Here is a 14,464-nt window from a genome sequence, read left to right on the forward strand (position 1 = left end):
CCAACGCCAACGCATTTGGCCACATTTGTTTCCTCATTACGAAAGCCCGCCGCACAATTTCACCTAGCGCAACAACAAAAGACAACTTTAATGTTAATTACGTGATGCTGCAAGGAAGTCGCGACACACGCTGGCAATTTGCATTTATTTCTGACTTTTCCTATATCCATTTTCTTTTTCTTCTCTGTGCAGATTTGTTTTTTAATTTTTCTTCTTCTTTTAACCACGAAATTTTCGTCTGTCATGTGGCGGGTCTCGTCGTGCTGAAGAAAGTGAAAAGCGTGGAAAGTCGACGTCGACAACACCAACAACATCAACAAAGCAACGGCAGCAGCACGGCAAAGGTGAAGATGCCAGCCTACCGCGACTGGCCTGCCCCAGCCTGGCCCGGCCTGGCCGAGAGTTCGTGGGTTCACAGCGGTCAGCCAATTGTCAATCGCATATTTTATGGCCATCAAGCGACACCTGGAAATAGCTGCAACTGTGCAGCAATAACAAATTGCGCAAGCTTCGATGCGTCCATTGGACACACACACACAAGACTTCCTTGAGCCAAGTGACGAGCCAGAGACAGCCAACAGGTTGTATTATGTTTTAATCACTGACTAAAATTTTATGCCAAATATACAGAAATGAATGCGGAAGGAGAGGATAAAATGCTGCATAGCTTATGCCCAAAGGCACTTACTGAAGAGCACAGATATTATAATAATATTTTGGATAGAAGTATAAGATATACAACAAACCCATACTCCTCAAGTCACGACTTTAAATTCTAATTATCTTCCGATTTACCATATGTAAATCCTAAGAAGAAAAGCTTGAACCCTGAAAGAAACCATGAAGGTACATTAGCAAACATCTTGGGCCTGATGGGAAGATAACCTAAACTTAATGAGAATCTTGATTCATATAAAAATTAAACTAAACTAAAGTGCGACCTCGCTGAGACGCTAGATTGATTAGCAGATTTATGTGACGAACATATTTGAAGCTATTAATTAAGTACTAAAGCTAATACGAGTTACGCACTGAGTGACCATGGAATATGAGATGAGCAATCAGCCATTATTGCGGCGCATAAAACTAAATATTTATCACGATAAGCCAAGCAGAGCCCATCAGCTAGCAAGTCTCTCGCATCTCCCTTCTCCACATGCTCCTCTCTCCCTCTCACTCTCGTACACTCTCATTCCCTGGCTGTAGGAATTTAGTGCTAATGCGTACAAGAAAGAGGCGTGGCAGCCAAAAATAACAAAGTGCTAATAATTTCGGCACAACATTATGGCCAAGGGGCCTATCAATAAAACTCTCAGGCTAGTCGCGACTACCCAGCCCCAAAGGTAAGCCAAGCGTTGGCTCTGGCTTTTGCTCTAAGCGATTTGCATTTAAATTTAGTTTTGTTTTTGTTTTTTTTTTTTTTACTTTTGTTTTTGTTATTCGTGGTTTTGGGGCCTTTTCAGTTGTTTTCCTCTTTCGATATCATTTGAGTTCGTTGCACACAATTTGCCAGCCAACTTGATTAGCTTTGTTCGTGGCATTTTTTCGCCGCTAGCTGTGGCCCAACATTGGCACATGTATCTGACAGATACACGCGCGTAATTAACTACTTTAGAGATACAAAGCTACATACATATCTACTAGATATGTGGTGTATATTGCTGCGGCTGCTGCTGCTCGAAGGCTGACAGATAAATCACATAAAGTGCGCCGCATTCGATGCCAAAAAATAATGCCAAATGATTTGTAACAATAAACAAATCACGGTGGGCTGTACAGAGATAAATAAATATTAATATATATATATATATACAGATTTTGTATATATATATATTAATATATATGTATATATATGAGTTTCGACTTTGAAGATGACCATTTACTGCGATAATTACTCATAAATATATTTTCATAATTGTGTCAAGGATGAGCGGAAGTGCTGCCAAATATTCATTGTTGTTTTGGGTAGTTAAACAGGCTGCCTTTAATTTGGATTGATTAGTTGATTGATTGATTCATCCAATGTGGTCTTAATGGGCGTTTAATTGCAACCAACATTCAAGAGCTTCTTTCACAATATTTAATCCATCAATTGTTTAAGTAAATGCCCAGAAGCGAGTCCATTATGAACTTGCCTTCAAAATATTCAGTAGCTTGATAATGGAAAAAAAATAGTAGACATATTAGTAAGATTTTCGATGGAATAATCGAAATTGATTTTGTTAGACTTTCAGCTGTAAATTCAAAATTCAAAATATGCATAATTATGAGAGCGATCAATAAACATCATCACATACTTCGTTCTCCTCTATTGAAAATGAAAACGTTGCGAAACGAAAAGCGATATTTGCGACAGAGCCAATCATTTGAATCACAGTTTAGCAGTCACTGGTGCGCCCGCCAGGCATTGCACGCAATTACCAGGTGAGGCAAAACACTATGAGAAGAGCAGCCCCTTAGCCCCACCGCCCACTTGGCCATTTGGCCACTTGGCTGGCTACCTTTAGCCAATTGCGGGGTAATTTGCAAACGCACAAAAGCGCAGGCCGCTGACGACCTTAATTAGCGGGCATAGCCAAGAAACCGACTCGTAATAGGCAAACGCACATAGAATAGCACGTAGATGCACAGCGTATGGCCAGCACCAGAACCAGAACGGTATCCAAAGACCAAAGGAAGGGCTAGATGCCAGTTCTTAGAAACCAATTAAAGCGCCAGCCGCTGCATAGTGAGGCAAGCTCTTGATGAGAAACTGAGTGGAGGAATTCAATTTAGAAAATTGAATGACCTTTGGAATAATTTGTAGTTAATATAAAATAATTTATATATAACATTTTTAAAATTAATATATTTTATTTTTACTTCAGTTAAATATTTTTATAAGTAATTTATACCTTATACTCTTAGTCTCATTTACCGTTTAATGGCCTTGCTTACTCTTTTCGCATTCCTTCCATACCTTTTTCTTTAATTCTGATTTTATTGCACTTTCCATTAACTTTTGCACCACTGTGCATTGCACAATCTTTTGATGGGCGACGGCCAATGGAACGGGCCGCAGTCCGCTGCAAGCCTCAATTGAGATATTATGAAATCGTTTTGGTCGCTGTCGGTGCGTGCGGTCGTCCGCTAATAGAGACGCATCCTCCATCCTTCCTGTTGGCCGGCCACTCCGACTCCGACTACGCCGGCCAGGCCGTTTGCCTTGTTAATGATGTGCCGTGCGCGCATTTAAATAAAGTGCCGCCCATTATAATGAGCCGTGCGCGTTGTTAACGTCTGTTGTTGATATTATTCGAACTCATAAAGGAGCGGCCCCAAAGTCCCTATCACAATCTCTTCGGCCGCATCTAACGAGCGCCCCATAAAATGCGCCAAAGTTTGCACATCCACTAAAAGGAAAAGCAAAGGGTTCGCCAACTGCATAATTAAAGTGCGGCAGTAAATATTTTGCGAAACAGGCAGCACACGCTGGGCCGTTGGTATGCGATAATTATGAAATTCTTTTACTCTTTGAATACATACAAGAGAAGTCTCCTTTTTGTTGAATAAGTTTGCTGAATTCCAAAGTACTCCTTGGATTAAGCCATTCAAAATTTATGTAATCAATAGGATAACGAAAAAGGCAAACAAGTATATAATAATTAAAACAAGTCGAGACACCTTGACTACGAAATTCTTTGAACTCTACGAGGAACTTATATATCAATAATTCTTCCCGTATATCTGCTTACATAATTGATGGAATAAGTTCGTAAAACTTTCAGATCGTGATTATAACATTGAAAAAAGCTGAATGCTACGATACTCGATTGAAGGTGCATTAATAATTATTAATCGTAATTTGCTGTTTTAGAAAAAATCATAGCCCTATGAATTCCTCTGAAACTGTGGGCCAACTCTTTTGATGAAAGTGGCAAAAGTTAGAGTGATGGCAGCTGCACGACAAAAGCTGAATGCTACGAGACTCCTGATTTAAGGCAGGGCATTTTAAAACTATAAGTCTAACAGTCTATCAGCAAATCAAGCTATCAGTTAATACACCAATCAACTTCGTTCAGTAATACTATTTATCGACATTCATCATGCATTAATGAAACTTGTGATCATAATTTGCTCGTTCAGAAAATAACACAGCCCAATAAATGCCTTCAGTGGGCCAACTTTTCTGGTGAGTGTTGCAAAACCTCGAGTGAAGGCAGCTGCATGACAAAAGCTGAATGCTACGAGACTCAATGCCAAAGACTTCATACTATGAGCTTGTATAAGCCCTGACATAAGCCACATAAGGTATCTTAAAACTTTATGTTTAACAATCTATAAGTCTAACAATCTATCAACATATCAAGCTATCAGTTAATAAACCAATCAACTTCATTCAGTAATACTCGATTTCGATAACTTTTGATTTCGATAACTTTTTATTGATTTCGATAACAATTTATCGATTTCTATAACAATTTATCGATTTCGATAACAATTTATCGATTTCTATGAGTTTTTATCGATTTCGATAACTATTTATCAATTTCGATAACAATTTATCGATTTCGATAACTATTTATCGATTTCGATAACTATTTATCGATTTCGATAACTATTTATCGATTTCGATAACTTTTGTCGATTTCGATAACTTTTTCGATTTCGATAACTTTTTATGGATTTCGATAACTATTTATCAATTTCGATAACTTTTGATCGATTTCGATAACTTTTTTTGGATTTCGATAACTATTTATCGACATTCATCATGCATTAATGAAACTTGTGATCATAAATAAATAAATGCCTTCAGTGGGCCAACTTTTCTGGTGAGTGTTGCAAAACCTCGAGTGAAGGCAGCTGCATGACAAAAGCTGAATGCTACGAGACTCAATGCCAAAGACTTCATACTATGAGCTTGTATAAGCCCTGACATAAGCCACATAAGGTATCTTAAAACTTTATGATTAACAATCTATGAGCCCATCAAGCCATCAGTTTATCAACCAATCAATAAATTCCTCTAAAACTGTGGGCCAACTTTTCTGATGCATGGCAGCTGCCTGACAAAAGCTGAATGCTACGAGACTCCTGTTTTAAGGCAGGGCATTTTAAAACTATAAGTCTAACAATCTATCAACAAATCAAGCTATCAGTTAATAAACCAATCACCTTCGTTCAGTTATACTCGACTTCGATAACATTTTATCGATTTCGATAACAATTTATCGATTTCGATAACAATTTATCGATTTCGATAACTATTTATCGATTTCGATAACAATTTATCGATTTCGATAACTATTTATCGATTTCGATAACTTTTTATTGATTTCGATAACTTTTTATCGATTTCGATAACTATTTATCGATTTCGATAACAATTTATCGATTTCGATAACTTGTTATCTGATGCATGGCAGCTGCCTGACAAAAGCTGAATGCTACGAGACTCCTGTTTTAAGGCAGGGCATTTTAAAACTATAAGTCTAACAATCTATCAACAAATCAAGCTATCAGTTAATATCAGTTAATCAGTAATACTCGATTTCGATAACAATTTATCGATTTCGATAACAATTTATCGATTTCGATAACTATTTATCGATTTCGATAACAATGTATCGATTTCGATAACTTTTTATCGATTTCGATAACTATTTATCGATATCGATAACTATTTATCGATTTCGATAACTATTTATCGACATTCATCATGCATTAATGAAACTTGTGATCATAATAATAAATAAATGCCTTCAGTGGGCCAACTTTTCTGGTGAGTGTTGCAAAACCTCGAGTGAAGGCAGCTGCATGACAAAAGCTGAATGCTACGAGACTCAATGCCAAAGACTTCATACTATGAGCTTGTATAAGCCCTGACATAAGCCACATAAGGTATCTTAAAACTTTATGATTAACAATCTATGAGCCCATCAAGCCATCAGTTTATCAACCAATCAATAAATTCCTCTAAACCTGTGATGCATGGCAGCTGCCTGACAAAAGCTGAATGCTACGAGACTCCTGATTTAAGGCAGGGCATTTTAAAACTATAAGTCTAACAGTCTATCAGCAAATCAAGCTATCAGTTAATACACCAATCAACTTCGTTCAGTAATACTATTTATCGACATTCATCATGCATTAATGAAACTTGTGATCATAATTTGCTCGTTCAGAAAATAACACAGCCCAATAAATGCCTTCAGTGGGCCAACTTTTCTGGTGAGTGTTGTATCTTGTATCTTGTTTAACAATCTATGAGCCCATCAAGCCATCAGTTTATCAACCAATCAATAAATTCCTCTAAAACTGTGGGCCAACTTTTCTGATGCATGGCAGCTGCATGACAAAAGCTGAATGCTACGAGACTCAATGCCATACTATGAGCTTGTATAAGCCGTGACATAAGCCACATAAGGTATCTTAAAACTGTGGGCCAACTTTTCTGATGCATGGCAGCTGCCTGACAAAAGCTGAATGCTACGAGACTCCTGATTTAAGGCAGGGCATTTTAAAACTATAAGTCTAACAATCTATCAACAAATCAAGCTATCAGTTAATAAAACAATCAACTTCGTTCAGTAATACTCGATTTCGATAACTTTTGATTTCGATAACTTTTTATTGATTTCGATAACAATTTATCGATTTCGATAACAATTTATCGATTTATATAACTTGTTATCGAATTCGATGAGTTTTTATCGATTTCGATAACTATTTATCGATTTCGATACCTATTTATCGATTTTGATAACTATTTATCGACATTCATCATGCATTAATGAAACTTGTGATCATAAATAAATAAATGCCTTCAGTGGGCCAACTTTTCTGGTGAGTGTTGCAAAACCTCGAGTGAAGGCAGCTGCATGACAAAAGCTGAATGCTACGAGACTCAATGCCAAAGACTTCATACTATGAGCTTGTATAAGCCCTGACATAAGCCACATAAGGTATCTTAAAACTTTATGTTTAACAATCTATGAGCCCATCAAGCCATCAGTTTATCAACCAATCAATAAATTCCTCTAAAACTGTGGGCCAACTTTTCTGATGCATGGCAGCTGCCTGACAAAAGCTGAATGCTACGAGACTCCTGATTTAACAAATCAAGCTATCAGTTAATAAACCAATCAACCAATCGTTCAGTAATACTCGATTTCGATAACTATTTATCGATTTCGATAACTTTTTATCGACATTCATCATTCATTAATAAGGCAGGGCATTTTAAAACTATAAGTCTAACAATCTATCAACACATCAAGCTATCAGTTAATAAACCAATCACCTTCGTTCAGTAATACTCGATTTCGATAACAATTTATCGATTTAGATAACAATGTATCGATTTCGATAACTTTTTATCGATTTCGATAACTTTTTATCGATTTCGATAACCATTTATCGATTTCGATAACTTTTTATTGATTTCGATAACTTTTTATCGATTTCGATAAATTTTTATCGATTTCGATAACTATTTATCGACATTCATCATGCATTAATGAAACTTGTGATCATAATAATAAATAAATGCCTTCAGTGGGCCAACTTTTCTGGTGAGTGTTGCAAAACCTCGAGTGAAGGCAGCTGCATGACAAAAGCTGAATGCTACGAGACTCAATGCCAAAGACTTCATACTATGAGCTTGTATAAGCCCTGACATAAGCCACATAAGGTATCTTAAAACTTTATGTTTAACAATCTATGAGCCCATCAAGCCATCAGTTTATCAACCAATCAATAAATTCCTCTAAACCTGTGGGCCAACTTTTCTGATGCATGGCAGCTGCCTGACAAAAGCTGAATGCTACGAGACTCCTGTTTTAAGGCAGGGCATTTTAAAACTATAAGTCTAACAATCTATCAACAAATCAAGCTATCAGTTAATAAACCAATCACCTTCGTTCAGTTATACTCGACTTCGATAACAATTTATCGATTTCGATAACAATTTATCGATTTCGATAACTATTTATCGATTTCAATAAGTTTTTATTGATTTCGATAACTTTTTATCGATTTCGATAACTATTTATCGATTTCGATAACTATTTATCGACATTCATCATGCATTAATGAAACTTGTGATCATAATAATAAATAAATGCCTTCAGTGGGCCAACTTTTCTGGTGAGTGTTGCAAAACCTCGAGTGAAGGCAGCTGCATGACAAAAGCTGAATGCTACGAGACTCAATGCCATACTATGAGCTTGTATAAGCCCTGACATAAGCCACATAAGGTATCTTAAAACTTTATGTTTAACAATCTATGAGCCTATCAAGCCATCAGTTTATCAACCAATCAATAAATTCCTCTAAAACTGTGGGCCAACTTTTCTGATGCATGGCAGTTGCCTGACAAAAGCTGAATGCTACGAGACTCCTGATTTAAGGCAGGGCATTTTAAAACTATAAGTCTAACAATCTATCAACAAATCAAGCTATCAGTTAATAAAACAATCAACTTCGTTCAGTAATACTCGATTTCGATAACTTTTGATTTCGATAACTTTTTATTGATTTCGATAACAATTTATCGATTTCGATAACTATTTATCGACATTCATCATGCATTAATGAAACTTGTGATCATAATAATAAATAAATGCCTTCAGTGGGCCAACTTTTCTGGTGAGTGTTGCAAAACCTCGAGTGAAGGCAGCTGCATGACAAAAGCTGAATGCTACGAGACTCAATGCCATACTATGAGCTTGTATAAGCCCTGACATAAGCCACATAAGGTATCTTAAAACTTTATGATTAACAATCTATGAGCCCATCAAGCCATCAGTTTATCAACCAATCAATAAATTCTTCTAAAACTGTGGGCCAACTTTTCTGATGCATGGCAGCTGCCTGACAAAAGCTGAAACAATCAACTTCGTTCAGTTATACTCGACTTCGATAACATTTTATCGATTTCGATAACAATTTATCGATTTCGATAACTATTTATCGATTTCGATAACTATTTATCGATTTCGATAACTTTTTATTGATTTCGATAACTTTTTATCGATTTCGATAACTATTTATCGATTTCGATAACTTTTTATCTGATGCATGGCAGCTGCCTGACAAAAGCTGAATGCTACGAGACTCCTGATGTAAGGCAGGGCATTTTAAAACTATAAGTCTAACAATCTATCAACAAATCTAGCTATCAGTTAATAAACCAATCAACTTCGTTCAGTAATACTCGATTTCGATAACTATTTATCGATTTCGATAACTTTTTATCGACATTCATCATTCATTAATGAAACTTGTGATCAATTTGCTCGTTCAGAAAATAGGGGCCAACTTTTCTGGTGAATGTTGGAAAACTTCGAGTGAAGGCAACTGCATGACAAAAGCTGAATGCTACGAGACTCAATGCCAAAGACTACATACTATGAGCTTGTATAGGCCGTGACTTAAGCCACATACGGTATCTTAAAACTTTAAGTTTAACAATCTATGAGCCCATCAAGCCATCAGTTTATCAACCAATCAATAAATTCTTCTAAAACTGTGGGCCAACTTTTCTGATGCATGGCAGCTGCCTGACAAAAGCTGAATGCTACGAGACTCCTGTTTTAAGGCAGGGCATTTTAAAACTATAAGTCTAACAATCTATCAGCAAATCAAGCTATCAGTTAATACACCAATCAACTTCGTTCAGTAATACTATTTATCGACATTCATCATGCATTAATGAAACTTGTGTTCATAATTTGCTCGTTCAGAAAATAACACAGCCCAATAAATGCCTTCAGTGGGCCAACTTTTCTGGTGAATGTTGGAAAACTTCGAGTGAAGGCAACTGCATGACAAAAGCTGAATGCTACGAGACTCAATGCCAAAGACTACATACTATGAGCTTGTATAGGCCCTGACTTAAGCCACATACGGTATCTTAAAACTTTAAGTTTAACAATCTATGAGCCCATCAAGCCATCAGTTTATCAACCAATCAATAAATTCTTCTAAAACTGTGGGCCAACTTTTCTGATGCATGGCAGCTGCCTGACAAAAGCTGAATGCTACGAAACTCCTGATTTAAGGCAGGGCATTTTAAAACTATAAGTCTAACAATCTATCAACAAATCAAGCTATCAGTTAATAAAACAATCACCTTCGTTCAGTAATACTCGATTTCGATAACAATTTATCGATTTCGATAACAATTTATCGATTTCGATAACTTTTTATCGATTTCGATAATTATTTATCGATTTCGATAACTATTTATCGATTTCTATAACTTTTTTTGATTTCGATAACTTTTTATCGATTTCGATAAATTTTTATCGATTTCGATAATTTTTTATCGATTTCGATAACTTTTTATTGATTTCGATAACTTTTTATCGATTTCGATAAATTTTTATCGATTTCGATAAATTTTTATCGATTTCGATAACTATTTATCGACATTCATCATGCATTAATGAAACTTGTGATCATAATAATAAATAAATGCCTTCAGTGGGCCAACTTTTCTGGTGAGTGTTGCAAAACCTCGAGTGAAGGCAGCTGCATGACAAAAGCTGAATGCTACGAGGCCCTGACTTAAGCCACATACGGTATCTTAAAACTTTAAGTTTAACAATCTATGAGCCCATCAAGCCATCAGTTTATCAACCAATCAATAAATTCTTCTAAAACTGTGGGCCAACTTTTCTGATGCATGGCAGCTGCCTGACAAAAGCTGAATGCTACGAGACTCCTGTTTTAAGGCAGGGCATTTTAAAACTATAAGTCTAACAATCTATCAGCAAATCAAGCTATCAGTTAATACACCAATCAACTTCGTTCAGTAATACTTTTTATCGACATTCATCATGCATTAATGAAACTTGTGATCATAATTTGCTCGTTCAGAAAATAACACAGCCCAATAAATGCCTTCAGTGGGCCAACTTTTCTGGTGAATGTTGGAAAACTTCGAGTGAAGGCAACTGCATGACAAAAGCTGAATGCTACGAGACTCAATGCCAAAGACTACATACTATGAGCTTGTATAGGCCCTGACTTAAGCCACATACGGTATCTTAAAACTTTAAGTTTAACAATCTATGAGCCCATCAAGCCATCAGTTTATCAACCAATCAATAAATTCTTCTAAAACTGTGGGCCAACTTTTCTGATGCATGGCAGCTGCCTGACAAAAGCTGAATGCTACGAGACTCCTGTTTTAAGGCAGGGCATTTTAAAACTATAAGTCTAACAATCTATCAGCAAATCAAGCTATCAGTTAATACACCAATCAACTTCGTTCAGTAATACTATTTATCGACATTCATCATGCATTAATGAAACTTGTGATCATAATTTGCTCGTTCAGAAAATAACACAGCCCAATAAATGCCTTCAGTGGGCCAACTTTTCTGGTGAGTGTTGTATCTTAAAACTTTATGTTTAACAATCTATGAGCCCATCAAGCCATCAGTTTATCAACCAATCAATAAATTCCTCTAAAACTGTGGGCCAACTTTTCTGATGCATGGCAGCTGCCTGACAAAAGCTGAATGCTACGAGACTCCTGATTTAAGGCAGGGCATTTTAAAACTATAAGTCTAACAATCTATCAACAAATCAAGCTATCAGTTAATAAAACAATCACCTTCGTTCAGTAATACTCGATTTCGATAACAATTTATCGATTTCGATAACAATTTATCGATTTCGATAACCTTTTATCGATTTCGATAATTATTTATCGATTTCGATAACTATTTATCGATTTCGATAACTTTTTATTGATTTCGATAACTTTTTATCGATTTCGATAAATTTTTATCGATTTCGATAACTATTTATCGACATTCATCATGCATTAATGAAACTTGTGATCATAATAATAAATAAATGCCTTCAGTGGGCCAACTTTTCTGGTGAGTGTTGCAAAACCTCGAGTGAAGGCAGCTGCATGACAAAAGCTGAATGCTACGAGACTCAATGCCAAAGACTTCATACTATGAGCTTGTATAAGCCCTGACATAAGCCACATAAGGTATCTTAAAACTTTATGTTTAACAATCTACGAGCCCATCAAGCCATCAGTTTATCAACCAATCAATAAATTCCTCTAAAACTGTGGGCCAACTTTTCTGATGCATGGCAGCTGCCTGACAAAAGCTGAATGCTACGAGACTCCTGATTTAAGGCAGGGCATTTTAAAACTATAAGTCTAACAATCTATCAACAAATCAAGCTATCAGTTAATAAACCAATCACCTTCGTTCAGTTATACTCGACTTCGATAACAATTTATCGATTTCGATAACAATTTATCGATTTCGATAACTATTTATCGATTTCGATAACTATTTATCGATTTCAATAACTTTTTATTGATTTCGATAACTTTTTATCGATTTCGACAACTATTTATCGATTTCGATAACTATTTATCGACATTCATCATGCATTCATCATGCCAACTTTTCTGGTGAGTGTTGCAAAACCTCGAGTGAAGGCAGCTGCATGACAAAAGCTGAATGCTACGAGACTCAATGCCAAAGACTTCATACTATGAGCTTGTATAAGCCCTGACATAAGCCACATAAGGTATCTTAAAACTTTATGATTAACAATCTATGAGCCCATCAAGCCATCAGTTTATCAACCAATCAATAAATTCCTCTAAACCTGTGGGCCAACTTTTCTGATGCATGGCAGCTGCCTGACAAAAGCTGAATGCTACGAGACTCCTGTTTTAAGGCAGGGCATTTTAAAACTATAAGTCTAACAATCTATCAGCAAATCAAGCTATCAGTTAATACACCAATCAACTTCGTTCAGTAATACTATTTATCGACATTCATCATGCATTAATGAAACTTGTGATCATAATTTGCTCGTTCAGAAAATAACACAGCCCAATAAATGCCTTCAGTGGGCCAACTTTTCTGGTGAGTGTTGTATCTTGTATCTTGTTTAACAATCTATGAGCCCATCAAGCCATCAGTTTATCAACCAATCATAATAATAAATAAATGCCTTCAGTGGGCCAACTTTTCTGGTGAGTGTTGCAAAACCTCGAGTGAAGGCAGCTGCATGACAAAAGCTGAATGCTACGAGACTCAATGCCAAAGACTACATGCTATGAGCTTGTATAAGCCCTGACTTAAGCCACATACGGTATCTTAAAACTTTAAGTTTAACAATCTATGAGCCCATCAAGCCATCAGTTTATCAACCAATCAATAAATAAATCTAAAACTGTGGGCCAACTTTCTGGTGCATGTGGCAAAAAATCGATTGAAGGCAGCTGCCTGACAAAAGCTGAATGCTACAAGATAAGGTAAGGTATACACTGATCTCCCATTATCAATGGATTCAGAGTATAATAATATCTAGGCTTTAAAAAGAGGTAGAGAATCTAACTATGTATATTTCTTTGAAGCACTGCAAACGTTTGTTCATTCACTAATCTTAGATCAATTATTAAGCTCTGGAAATATCTCTCTTTTACTTTATATCACTCTCCTTCTCTCTCCCTGTGACTTTTACCCCGCTCTCATTCACTACTACTCCAAAACTTTCGCCTTCTGTTCAGATCAGCTTTAAATTTCAGGCATTAATTCGCGAACATTTGTCAACGAGTTTGCGCCGGAACTAGGTGCATAACTTACCGCAATTTCACGGGCCCCCCTCACAGTACCTCACATTAAAGCCAGCTCCCTCTGCCCCCTGCGAGCGCCCCTTATCAATTTGTTAAACATTTTCCGTTGGTGCTGGCAAGCCAATTAATCAAACAACTGCCAACAAGTGGCAAAGGAAAAGCCTAAATAATATATATACAACAAACAAACAGCAACAACAAAATGTACCTCTTGCTACATGCAACGCGACGCGTCGGCAACAAGGAGGGAAAAGCAAAGCTCAATGCATCTCTGCAATTGTAGCAGGCGGCAGATAGGCAGAAATTTTGGAATTTATATCATCAATTGGACGCGAAGCTGTTAAGATAGATGCAGATGCAAAAATATGCGGAGCATGGCGAGCATGCAGCATGTGGCAAATGGGCTAGCAACATTGTTGCACTTGGTGCCCTGCACTAACGACATTTGCCATCTGCCCATGGTCGTGCCACATTCGAAATGATAAGCAATAATTGAATAGATTGCAGACCATTTCAAATGCGGCAAATGGAGCAAATGGGCCGTTGCATCTGTGTGTGTGTGTGTGTGCATGTGTGTATGTAGTGTCTAGCAAGAGGAAGCAGTCGATCGGAATCACAGCCATAATTAGGCCTCAGCACTCTGGGCTGTGGCCAAGTTTATGCCAATTGCTGGGCATTTGTCAAGCGATTTGAGGCCGATGACCACACAGGCAGACTCTCTTCAAGCCAGTCACTCTCCAACTGTGGCCAAACTGTAGACTCATCCCCGCCGCTCATTAAGGCTAAGGCATAAATATCTCTCAGTGTGCAACAACTTTTTAGCTTTCGTTGCGACAAAACGTTGCTTTGCAG

The sequence above is a fragment of the Drosophila navojoa genome, chromosome 2 (genome assembly GCF_054131105.1).
Source record: "Drosophila navojoa isolate 15081-1374.11 chromosome 2, UAZ_NAV_1.0, whole genome shotgun sequence".
Lineage (NCBI taxonomy): Eukaryota > Metazoa > Arthropoda > Insecta > Diptera > Drosophilidae > Drosophila > Drosophila navojoa.